At 38.3% G+C, this 13,643-nt stretch overlaps 1 pseudogene; it reads left to right on the top strand.

The window, feature by feature from the left end:
• LOC101362042 (iron-sulfur cluster assembly 1 homolog, mitochondrial pseudogene) overlaps window positions 1-3,277 on the top strand; it is a 7,604-nt pseudogene extending 4,327 nt beyond the window's left edge.
• The last annotated feature ends 10,366 nt before the right edge of the window (window positions 3,278-13,643 follow it).

Raw genomic sequence — 13,643 nt, 5'->3', positions numbered from 1 at the left:
TAAGTCGCAGATTTTTGCTTTTGATTGTATCTCACATAATTCTCAGGGTTTCTTCATTTTTCTTCGTTCTTTTTTCTGATTTTTCCTCAAACAGAGTTGTATCCAAGTGTTTGTCTTCAATTTCACTGATCCTGTCTTCCATCATTTCAAATCTGCTCCTCAGCCCTTCTATGACACTGTCCATTTCTGAAATCTTGTTGTTTATCATTTGGATTTCTAATTGTTTTTGTATGATTTCTAGCTGTGAATTTATTTTAGCATTTTGTTCCTGTATTATTTTTTGAATTCTTCCATTTCTTGTCTGTATTTTCCATGAATTTGTCTGCCATTTCCATGAATTTGTCTTTTTCCTCATTTTTATCTGCTCTTTGCTTCAATTCTTAGATAATTCTGAATATTAGAGATTTGAATTCCCTATCAGTTAGATCTAATGCGTTTTCTTTTACTGGAAGGTCAGCTGGTGTTTTATTTTTGACACCTACTGGAAACATCCTGTCCTGTTTTTGTAAATGTTTTGATGTTGTCTGCTGTCTTCGGGGCATTCAGTGGTTATTTTCCTCATTTATTGATTGTAGATTTGTTTGTTTCATCCTGATTTTTTGTTTTATTTGGTTACATCTGAGGAGGCAGGCTGTGCATTCTTTGTTGTTTGCTTGTCTGTAGGCACTGTACTTTTCACCTCCTTTTCTAATGGGCAGGGTCAGTCACTCGGGTATGGTACAGCAGGGCAGGTCCAGCTGAAGGGGAGTTGGTGGGATGGGTTGTTTGTGGCACATACCTGGGCTGACAGTGTAGACTGGGAATCAGTATAGGGCAGGTTCCAGTAGGCCGTGCCTGTGCTGCTTGGGAGTGTGATGTTCAGCTCATGGTGCAGGTAGGCAGGAAGGAGGGGGTAGATTGTGATGTGTGGAGCTAAGATGGTTATGGGAAAGATGAGAGGAGAGAGGAACTGGAGCCAAAAATATACACACAAACAAAAAAGAGGACTAAAGGAGCTTTCTATTGGAGTGGAGAGATGAGAGACTGAGAAATGGGGAAAAACAAAAGTGAAAAAGAAAAGAAAAAGGATAAAAGAAAAAAAATGAAAAAATCGAGAGACTGGAAATGAAGAAAGGCAAAAAGGGAATAAGAGAGAGAAGAAAACAAAACAAAGAAACAAAAAAACCCAAAAACAAACAAAAAACAAAACCAAAAAAACAAGAAAAAAGAAAAGCCCCCAGGGATGTCCCTGTGCATCTGCGCAGAGTAAGGGGTAGCTTCCAAGTCACATGGGACTGCCTGGCTAGAGGGGCTCCCAAGCCAAGAAAAGAAAAAGAAAACAAACAAATCAAAACAGAACAAATCAGAGCAAACAAACAAAAAAGACCTGGGGGTCCCACCAGCGTGGCAGCACAGGCTCGGAAGCAGTTGCACAGTTGAGCGGTGTTTCACAGCCTTTCAGAAAGAAGCAAAGATGACGCACGGAGCCAGGTATTTGAGAGAAAGGAGGGGGAGGTGGTGAGAGGTAAGGAAGAAATCTAAAGAAGCAGAAAAAAGCAACACCAGCAGCCAACAAAAGGTGCTCAGGGAGCTGGCCAGTGCAGACAACACTGGGGTGAAGCTTGTGCTTCCCACCCAAAAAACTGTGGCTGCAGGAAGCAGAGGAGGCTAAGTAGGGGTGAAGAAGGGTAGGTGGTGGGAAAGCCTATATTGCTGGTTATCGGTTATTCTGTCTCCTGCTGGAAGCTCTGTGAAGCTGCTGTCTTGTACCCCCTGTTCACTGATGTCCGATAGGAGTCCAAGATGGCGGATCCATGCTGTGGTAGCTGAAAGGGGACCTCTACGTGTATCTCTCCTCGCTCTCTGTTCTCGGTCAGTTTCTTATTCCATTCGGTGCTTGGCTGAGTTGTTTATCTCTTCGTTTGATGCTTAGGGTTTCAGGATTGACGTGTGACTCTGTTTGAGTTAGTTTTTCTGATCTTTGCTGTGGAGGGACAGTGTGGTGCTTCTGACTATAGTGCCATGTTGCCTGGAAGTCTGAAGAAGATCACTACATTTTAAAACAATACTTTTTCTCAGATTAATTTTGAAGTCAAATCAGAAAACCCCCAAAAATGTAGTTATATTTTCATCTTTTTTTTTTTTTAACCAAAATTATTTAAAGTTAAACTTGGGTAGTCACTTGGAAAATCATCTGCTATACAACCTTTTAGTCTTGGATTTTTGGGGAGATATATAGCTCCATGGAAACTCTATGGGGGCAGTTCTACTCTGTCCTGTAGAGTCGCTGTTAGTCAGAATCAACTCAATGGCTATGGGTTTGGTTTGGTTTTGGTTTTGTAGAGCTCTGGTTGCACAATGGTTAAGTGCTCATCTGCTAAGTGAAAGGTCGGTGATTTGAACTCATCTGCGCCTCTGCAGGAGAAAAGACCTGGCAATCTGCTGCCTTAAAGATTAAAGCCTAAGAAACCCGATGGGGAAGTTCTACTCTGTCATACAGAGTCGCTATGAGTTAGAATCGACTGGACGGCAAACAACATTTAGTTTACAAAGGAACAACTATCAGCCCAATACATTAATAAATTATTTTTGGTTATTCATCATATTAATTATTATTCTCTCAGAAACTTAAATAGCCATGAAATTGATTAGGGTTGTTCTTTTTATCCACAGTTATGAGTAAGCACATTATCTCTGGATACCATTTGAGAATCAATACTCAGCATGCCTGGCCTGTGCCAGAGCTTGAGGCATCAGTGCGCGTGTCATGTCCATGGAGAGAGGCTTAGTGGTCAGAGCTCCGGCCTGAGCCACCAGGGCGGTGAAGACGTGGGCTTAGTTAGTCTGATCCACTGTCCCCTCAGCTGTGAGCAAGAGGAAGGTGCAGCCCACCCGGCCTGCCCTCACCCTGACACCTTTAGCAGTACACAAGATAAAACAACTTCTTAAAGATAAGCCTGAACTTGTAGGTGTGAAAGTCGGTGTTCTAACTAGGGGTTGCAATGGCCTTTCTTATACTTTAGAATATACAAAGGTAAAAGGAGATTCTGATGAAGACGTTGTTCAAGATGAAGTAAGAGTGTTCATTGAAAAGAAAGCACAGTTAACCCTTTTAGGAACAGAAATGGACTATGTAGAAAACAAATTATCAAGTGAGTTTGTATTCAATAACCCAGACATCAAAGGAACGTGTGGCTGTGGAGAAAGCCTTAACATCAGAGACCTCAGGACTACTGCTCTGGCTGTGAACTCCAGGGATGCCCATGGAAACCTTAGGCTTACTAAGGAAATCATGTGACTCTCACGATCCTAGATTCACAATGCATGGCTGCCTTTTGAGGAAAATAAAAGTAATGCATTTGAAAATGAAAAACAAACAAAAAAAAATTAAGCTTATCTTACACATTTATAAGGTTTTCCCTGAGCAGTGATGGATAAGATTTTTGTCAGTTCTCTGTCAAATGAGAAAAATTAGGTCAATGTAGAGCTTTTTTTATAAGACTAAATTTGTTAAAGATTTTAATGACTGTCTTTATTCTGACATTATGACCTTTCTACCTAGGGAAGTTAAGAGGACTCTCTTTTAAAAAATTGTGGTAATTGTGGATGGTAAGGGGGGTCTACATTCAAGGTTTCAGAATGGGAAAACACAATCTACAGAAAAAATTTACATGAAGAATAATTATTCCCATAAGAATTAAGGTAAGTAATTGAAATTTGGTACTAGCACCCTACGATCCAAAACTTTTTATTCATTAACATGTCCCCAGACATTTAAAAGGCATTATGTTGTTGTTAGGTGTCATTGAGTCAGTTCCTACTCATAGCAGCCCTACCTATAACAGAACGAAACATTGCTTGGTCCTGTACCATACTCACAATAGTAGGAATGTTTGAGCCCGTTGTTGCAGCCACTGTGCCAGTACATCTTGTTGAGGGTCTCCCTCTTCTTCACTGACCCTCTACTTTACCAAGCATGGTCCTTTCGCCAGGGATTGGTCCCTCCTGATAACATGTCCAAAGTTAAAGAGAGAAAGTCTCACCATCCTCTCTTTTAAGGAGCATCCTTGCTGTACTTCCACTGAAGCAAACCTGTTCATTCTTCTGACAGTCTATGGTATGTTCAATATTCTTCACCAACACCACAATTCAAAGGCGTCAATTCTTCTTTGGTCTTCCTTTTTCATTATCCAGCTTTCACATGCATATGAGGAGATTGAAAAGACCGTGGCTTGGGTCAGGTGCACCTTAGTCATCAAAGTGACATCTTTGCTTTTTAAGATTTTAAAGAGGTCTTTTGCAGCAGATTTGCCCAATGCAATATGTTGTTTGATTTCTTGACTGCTGCTTCCATGGGTGTTGATTGTGGAGCCAAGTAAAATGAAATCCTTGACAACTTCAGTCTTTTCTCTGTTTATCATAATGTTGCTTATTGGTCCAGTTGTGAAGATTTTTGTTTTCTTTATGTTGAGGTGTAATCCATACTGAAAGCTGCAGTCTTTGATCTTCATCAATAAGTGTTTCAAACCATCTTCACTTTTGGCAAGCAAGGTTGTGTCATCTGCGTATCGCAGGTTGTTAATGAGTCTTCCTCCAATCCTGATGCCAAGCTCTCTTCATATAGACCAGCTTCTCTGATTATTTGTTCAGCATATAGATTGAATAAATATGGTGAAAGGATACAACCCTGGTACACACCTTTTCTGATTTTAAACCATGCAGTATCCCCTTGATCTGTTCAAATGACTGCCTCTTGGTGTATGTACAGGTTCTTCATGAGCACAATTAAGTGTTCTGGAATTCCCATTCTTCTCAATGTTATTTATAATTTGTTATGATCCACATAGTTGAATGCCTTTGCATAGTCAGTAAAACACAGTTAAATATCTTTCCGTTATTCTCTGCTTTCAGTCAGGATCCATCTGACATCAGCAATGATATCCCTTGTTCCACATCCTCTTTTGAATCTGGCTTGAATTTCTGGCAGTTCCCTGTCAACGTAAGGTTACAGCCATTTCAGAATTTTCTTCAGCAGAGTTTTGCTAGCGTGTGATATTAATGATATTGTTTGATAATTTCTTCATTCCATTGGAATGGATCACCTTTCTTTGGAATGAGCATGAATATAGATCTCTTCTAGTCAGTTAGCTAGGTAGCTGTCTTCCAAATTTCTTAGCATAGACTAGTGAGCACTTCCAGTGTTGCTTTCATTTGTTGAAACATCTCAATTGGTATTCCATCAATTCCTGGAGCCTTGTTTTTCATCATGCCTTCAGTGTAACTTGAACTTCTTCCTTTAGTACCATGGGTTTTTGATCATATGCTACCTTCTGAAATGGTGTAATGTTGACCAATTATTTTTGGTAGAGTGACTTCGTATATTATATCCATCTTCTTTTGATGCTTCCTGTATCACTCAATTTTTTGTCCATAGAATCCTTTAATACTATAACTCGAGGCTTGAGAAATGCCGAGTTCATTCTTCTCCTTTGGTTTTCTAACTCCAGGTCTTTGCACGTTTCATTACAATGAAATGAAGTGAAATGTGCAAAAGGCTTTATAAGTATAATAAGAATAATATTATTGTAATAAAATATTAGAATTTAATAATATAAAAAATAATGCTTTGCATAATGCTTTCCTTTAAAATTTTGACAATGCACTTAATGAGAGAATTATCTGGGCATGTTAAGCCACTGCACCAAAAGTAATGAGTGTGAGTTAGCCAGAGGGAATGGTGGAGCAAAAGAATATTTTTGATTTAACTTAAATTAGATCCTGACAGAAACCCATTGCACTTAGAATAAAATCCAAACTATTTTACCACAATCAAAAAACAAAAAAACCCATTGCCATTGAGTTGATTCCAACTCATAGTGATCCTATAGGACACGGTAGAAGTACCCCATAGAATTTCCAAGGCTGTAAGTCTTTAAGGAACCAGATAGCACATCTTTCTCCCTGGGAGCTGCCGGCAGGTTTGAACTGCCAACTTTTTGGTTAGTAACTGAGCACTTAACCACTGTGCCATCAAGGCCCTAAATGAGCTAGCCCCCACCTGATTCTCTAACCTCTGGTTCACAACTATTCAATTCTACTGCCATGTTAATTCCTACAAGTTTGTTCCTACTTCAGGACCCTTGCATTTACTGTTGCCTCTGCCTGGAATGCTTTTTCCCCAAATCATCACGTATCTGACTCCTTCTCATCATTCAGATTTCGGCTCTCAAATGTCTTCTCTAAAGCAAAAGTACCCACTATCACCAGCACTCTTTATTATATTAGTTTGTTTTACTGTCTTCAGAACATGTATCACTATCCAAAATTATCACATTTATGAATTTCATTGTTTATTGTCTGTCTCCTGAACCACGTGTAAATTCGAATTCTCTGTTTGGTTTATCATTGTAAACACTAAACCTAGGACAGTGACTGACATACATGTTGTTGTTGTTAGGTGCCGTCGAGTCGGTTCCGACTCATAGTGACCCTGTGTACCACAGAATGAAACACTGTCCGGTCCTGCGCCATGCTCACAATCGTTGTTATGTTTGAGACCATTGTTGCAGCCACTTTGTAAATCAATCTCGTTGAGGGTCTTCCTCTTTTTTGCTGACCCTCTACTTTGCCAAGCATGATGTCCTTCTCCAGGACATCATGTCCCTTCTGACAACATGTCCAAAGTATGTAAGACATAGTCTCGCCATCCTTGCTTCTAAGGAGCATTCCGGTTGTACTTCTTCCAAGACAGATTTGTTTGTTCTTTTGGCAGTCCATGGTATATTTAATATTCTTCACCAACACCACAATTGAAAGGCATCAATTCTTCTATGGTCTTCCTTATTCATTGTCCAGCTTTCGCATGCAGATGAGGCAATTGAAAATACCATGGCTTGAGTCAGGCGCACCTTGGTCTTCAAGGTAACATCTTTGCTTTTCAACATTTTAAAGAGGTCTTTTGCAGCAGATTTACCCAATGCAATGCATCTTTTGATTTCTTGACTGCTGCTTCCATGGATGTTGATTGTGGAGCTAAGTAAAATGAAATGCTTGACAACTTCAGTCTTTTCTCCGTTTATCATGATGTTGCTTATTGGTCCCGTTGTTAGGATTTTTGTTTTCTTTATGTTGAGGTGTAATCCATACTGAAGGCTGTGTTCTTTGATCTTCATCAGTAAGTGCTTCAAGTCCTCTTCACTTTCAGCAAGCAAGGTTGTGTCATCTGCATAATGCAGGTTGTTAATGAGTCTTCCTCCAATCCTGATGCCCCGTTCTTCTTCATATAGTCCAGCTTCTCAGATTATTTGCTCAGCATACAGATTGAATAGGTATGGTGAAAGAACGCAACCTTGACACACACCTTTCCTGACCCCAAACAAAGCAGTATCCCCTTGTTCTGTCTTAACAACTGCCTCTTGATCTATGTACAGGTTCCTCATGAGCACAATTAAGTGTTCTGGAATTCCCATTCTTTGCAATGTTATCCATAATTTGTTATGATCTACACAGTCGAATGCCTTAGCATAGTCAATAAAACACAGGTAAGCATCTTTCTGGTATTCTCTGCTTTCAGCCAGGATCCATCTGACATCAGCAATAATATCCATGGTTCCCCCATCCTTTTCTCAATCCAGCCTGAATTTCTGGCAGTTACCTGTCGACATACTGCTGCAGCTGCTTTTGAATGATCTCCAGCAAAATTTTACTTGTGTGTGATATTGATATTGTTTGATAATTTCTGCATTTGGTTGGATCGTCTTTCTTGGGAATAGGCATAAATATGGATCTCCTCCAGTCGGTTGGCCAGGTAGCTGTCTTCCAAATTTCTTGGCATAGACAAGTGAACACTTCCAGCGCTGCTTCCGTTTGTTGAAATATCTCAGTTGATATTGTCAATTCCTGGAGGCTTGTTTTTCGCCAGTGCTTTCAGCGCAGCTTGGACTTCTTCCTTCAGTACCATCAGCTGCTGATCATATGGTACCTCTGGAAATGGTTGAACATAGACCAATTCTTTTTGGGATAATGACTCTGTGTATTCCTTCCATCTTTTGATGCTTCCTGCGTTGTTTAATATTTTCCCCATAGAATCCTTCACTATTGCAACTCGAGGCTTGAATTTTTTCTTCAGTTCTTTCGGCTTGAGAAATGCTGAGCGTGTTCTTCACCTTTTGGTTTTCTATCTCCAGTACATACATAGTAAGTACTTAATAAAAATTTATTGAACTAATGAATTACACTTATTTTATTGACTCTAAGGCAGTGTCGATTGTATGGTACATCATTTTTTAGGTACCACCATGAAAGAAACTATGTTGCCATTTTTACTATGATACGATGCTTTCATTACTTAGAATTATTTTATATTTACTAAAAGAGCTCTTTTGAACCTATTTAGGTATATATTTTTATCACATGTCATGCTTGTGTGTCCATAAAGTAAAAAAGTAAGCCAAATAAATTTAAGATATTCCTAAAACTTCACAAAGTCCAACTCTTCTGAATCTATTTCTTTCTAGTAATAAATTTGACTATTATTTTAAAAGTTCTATCCATCAAGAGGCAGAATAAAAAAGTTTAAAAAATCAATAAAGATAGTATCTATTTGCAATATATAAAGCCAACAATGTGTCAGTATTGTGAATATATAATAAACTGATACACATCACTAAAAACAAACAGACAAGAGAAAACGGGAGGAAGACTTGAATGACTATAGATATATAAGAAAAGAAATCTGTAGAGGCAAGTAAACAGGCAAATGAAATTATGCTGAGCCTCATTAATAATTGGAAGAATGCGTATGTTTGAGGTAATTACAGAAGAGTTACAAAAATAGTAAAGTTCCCATAAATCCTTCATCCAGCTTCCCCTTATGTGACTATCTTACATAACCATAGAACAATTTTCAAAACTAGGGTATTAATCTTGACACCATACTATTAACTAAAGTACAAAATTAGTTTGTATTTGAATTTTGCCTCTAATATCCAGGATCACATCTAGGATCCCACATTGCATTTAATTATACTTTTTTTTGTCATCTCTATTCTTTGACAGTTCCTCAGTTTTTCCTTGTCTTTCATAACATGACATATTGGAGCAATATCAGTCAGTTATTTATAAAAGTCCTTCAATTTGGCTTTGTCTGATGTTTTCTCTTGATTAGACTGAGGTTTCCATTATTTGGAAGGATATTACAGAGGTGTTGTGACCTTCTCATTGCAACATTTCAGGGAGCATCTGATGTTGAAATGTATCATTTGTGATGTTAACCTTGATCAATTGGTTTAGGTAGTGCCCACTCACATTCTCCATTGTAAAATTGCTGTTTTTCCCTTTGTAGTTAATAAATATTTGGGGTGAGATAATTTGAGACTATGCAAATATCTTATTTCTGCTTAAACTTCAGTCTTCTAATTTTAGCATCCATTGGTGGATCTCTTTTTGGCTCATAGATGTCCAGATTTTCCCCACACAGAATTATCCTTGGGTGACTAAGAACAATGGTGATGCAATATTTCCTGAGTGCTTCACTGTTGTCTCCAAGATTTTATTTGAAGCTGTTAAAAGCCATAGTGGTAGGAAAAATATTAAGACGGCACACAAGATTCCCACCCACTGGTGTACAAGCCTCGTATAATCCCTTTCCCTTGACTGCAGGCAGAGCCCTGGTGGTGTACTGGTTAAGAGCTTGGCTAACCAAAAGGTTGGCAGTTTGAATCCACCAGGCACTCCTTGGAAACCCTATGGGGCAGTTCTACTCTGTCCTATACGGTTGCTATGAGTTGGAATCGACTCCACCGCAACGGGTTTTGAGTGTGGGCGGGTCCTGTGGATATGAGGGGATACCACTGTCATAAGTATGATATCTTATGTGGCAGTCTTGACACTTTGGAACAATATATGTAAATTATTTTGTAAAAATCCTTCAATTTGGTTTCGTGCTTATATAGCAATATGACTGCTTATAGTGAAATGTGTCTAATATAAACAAGGAAGATGCAGAATTAAAAATTAGGAAGTCAAATAATAACAAGGGTTTTAAAAATGTTTAATTTTATTATATGTATGTATGTATGTATCTCTAAACAATGTGCTGTATCGTCACAGAATGGAATATTTTACATCAATAAAAATGGATGACAGTTACATACAATAAAATGGATGAATCTTAGAAACAATGTTGAGTGAAAAACTCAAATCCTTGTAGACTGTATACAGTACACCATTTTTATAAAATTCAAAAAGGTGCAAAACTAAAAAGTATGTCATTTTAGGGAAAACAAATATTTTAGGCCTTTTTACATATGTGATAAAACTTTAAAAAAGGAGCAAGGGAGTAGGGAGGGATAGAAGAGGAGCTCAAATAAGTAAATGGAAAGTATGGGTAATGTTCTAATTCGCAAATTAGATGATGAGTTATTATGCATGATCATTTATTTGGTTGTCACATTTATCATTTTATAAGTGTAAGTACATTAAAAATGTAAGTGCAAAAATATGCCCAAAGTGTTGACCATATTCACATGGTTGTTTTTAAAATTATTTTTTTTACTAGTCGGGGTTCTTAATATAGGCAATTCGGATTTATTTCAGCATAAAATAATTGTACTAAAAGGTTATTAGGTAGTTCTCAGGAGCTCTAGGACAGCTGGAAAACCAGAATTAGAGGCTACATAGCCTCTTATCATGTCAGAGAGTTTCTTCAGTTAAGGCTCCACTGTTTCGCACAGAAACTACAGCTTACACCATTGGCTTTGCTGAAACTGGATAGTGGATGTTGTCACAAGAACCATTTTTGCTGCTCCTCTGTGAAGCTGGACGTAGCAGCCAGTGCTGTTGGTCATCACCTTCACTCAAGGGATTCTGCATGGTTCCCTGCCTTCTTTGCATCACTAACCTTAAAGTTTAAGGCAGATGTATCTTCCCTAGCTGCAAAGGAGCTTGGGAAATCATGTATCTGGCGCTTTCAAATTCTTTCAGAGGTAGGATGGCTCTGCTCACACATAGGATGGGAGTCTGGGTACTGACTGATGTAATGACTGATGTCTGTCACAGCCCATTCTCTTTCAGCTCTTACACTTATTAAAAAAAAGTTTCCACACAACATAATTGTACTCTGTGTAAAAGGATTTGTGTCAGACACTGTTTGTTAGTTGCTTTCTCAATTTCCTCTTTGTAAATATAATAGTGATTTTATTTGGGGCAGCAATGTACCCAGTTCTCTCTTGCTGATAAGTGGCCATGTGATAGGTCAGGCAAATAAGACATGGGGAAAATTGTTTGGGATTTCTGGAAAAGCTTTGCTTTTCCTGATAGAAGTGGATACACAGAGCTGGCACAGGCCATTTCTCACATCCCACCCCCATCCCCCCGCCTTCAACTGGGGCATGATATCTGGCGTAGCAGCAACCTTCTTATAACCACAAGAAAACAGCATGAGGGACAAAGGCCAACATGCTAAAGAGGCAGATCTGAAAAGAACTGCACCCTTTCCTGCATGGAGTAAGGATCACTGAACTGATTAAGCATTACTCCTGCCAGTTGCAGACACACGTACTTTCAACTACATCATTCTAGAAAACAGATTACAAGTATATCTCGTTAGTTAAACCTCTGGAGCTCTGGCGGCACAGTGGTTAAAGTGATCAACTGCTAATGGAGCCCTGGGCGCAGTGGTTAAAGCAATTGACTGCTAATCGAAAAGATTGGTGGTTTAAAACCACCAACAGCTCCCTGGGAGAAAGATGTGGCAGTCTGCTTCCGTGGAGATTTACAGCCTCGGAAATCCTATGGGGTTGCTATAAGTCAGAATCGACTTCACAGCAGTGGAGGGATAGTTAAAATGTCATTCACTGAATTCATGATACTTTTAAAATATATATATGGGCTGTAGTGTTTCTTTTGCACTATTAATAAAAATAGATTTTGCTAATCAAGAACCACTTGAACTCAGCAATATTTGGCATTTAAAGGCAGCATAACTTAGTGGTTAAAAATGTGTTGAGTCTGCCTGGGTTTGAATTTTGGACAAAAACCTCTTTGTGCCTGAGCATCTGTAAGATGAGGTACAGTTGAAATGCAGATTATATAATACCTGACACATAGTAAAGCACAAAATAAATGATATTTTTGGGAATACCATCCACTTTTTGCTTTTGTGACACCAAACTTTCCTAGTTCTCCTATCCATTTGTTGTTTCTATTGGATTCTCAAGTTAAAATAGTTCCTCCTCTGTATTCTATACATACTTACATCAAATTTATCACACTGCATTGTAATTATATGCATACTTGTCTCTCTTTCTAGACTTTTCTTTGAAGTGTCAATGCTTTTTTTTCTATTCATAACTCCTAATGAAATGTCTGGCACAAAGTAGATTAGATATTCTCAAACTAGCGTCCTTGGAGTTACCCGGGATGCTTACTAAAATACAAATTCCTGATCTCCATCCTCAAATTTCTCTTTCAGTAGGTTACTGAACCACATTTCAAGAAACAGATCTTAAAATGTGTAAATAAAACTATGCATGAAGTATTAATGTAAGTCAAGGTAATAAGGTAAATATCGACATATTTAAATGTTTTTCAAAATACTTCCAAACCTAGGTGTTTATAATTTATGATTTCTAATCATGGTATGAGGATACCTCTAAAAGCACTTCAGCAACAACTATTTGTACAATTGTACTGCTGAATACATTTATGAAAATCTCCTTTGACTGACAAAATTGCTTAATATATACACACATATATATACTGTATACATATATTTATGAAAAACCCTCTGCACTTCCCAGTATCAGACTCATTACTGAGTAAAATCAGCTAATCTTCTCAAAGTTAGGTTTTTATTAGAGAATTTCATACCAAGATTTTGCAAACCAGTCAAAGTCCTCCATCCACTGCAAAAGCAACTTTATTATAATCTACTCAAATTAAAGTCAAGGGCATACCTATGGAGGGTGCTGAAAGCCCTCCATATTGCCTTTGGACTCATACTTTAAGCTTTCCATTTGTCAGGGGTAAAAGTTAACATAATTTATTCTGAAACCTGAGATGTAAAAGACTTTATAAATAGCTCTAAAGGTACATAACAGCAAATGACAAAAGGGACATGTTATACCTTAATGAGCCATCTGATTATCTCCACTGTGACATCTGGTGTGGGGTACCTGCCTCCTGTATGGACTCGTGGGACACATGGCGGCACCAAGGGCATACTTCAAGGCAAAAAACTGCACTAAAAGTCCTGGGGACTAGCAGTAGGTCCTCTCAAATTAAGAGTGAAGACACCAGGCCACAAAGTGACAACTCTCAGCACCAGAGAGACTAAAAGTTTACTTATTCATGGGAAATAAAATAGAAATGCCTACACTTAGGAGTGGACACGTTTTTCAGTCAAATTCTATGCAGGGTACTGAACAGAAATTTGTGAAACCTGATGACATATACCTATTTATTCAAGTCCACCACTTTAAGGAAAAGTCCAATGCTATAACTGGCATCAGTTGCGTTTAGGGTATCTTGGAGAGATTTTGTTTCTTTAGCTGGAATTAACTCTTTGACTGTACAAAAGAAATTTTACATCACATAAAGCACTAGCAAAAAAACTTAATACTGTACCTGTATGGTGCTTAGTGTTGCTGGAAAATATTGACAAG

The sequence above is a fragment of the Trichechus manatus genome, unplaced genomic scaffold (assembly GCF_000243295.1).
Source record: "Trichechus manatus latirostris isolate Lorelei unplaced genomic scaffold, TriManLat1.0 scaffold00073, whole genome shotgun sequence".
Taxonomy (NCBI): domain Eukaryota; kingdom Metazoa; phylum Chordata; class Mammalia; order Sirenia; family Trichechidae; genus Trichechus; species Trichechus manatus.
The sequence above is the reverse complement of the archived record's forward strand: the minus strand, read 5'-3'. Positions and strand labels throughout refer to the sequence as shown.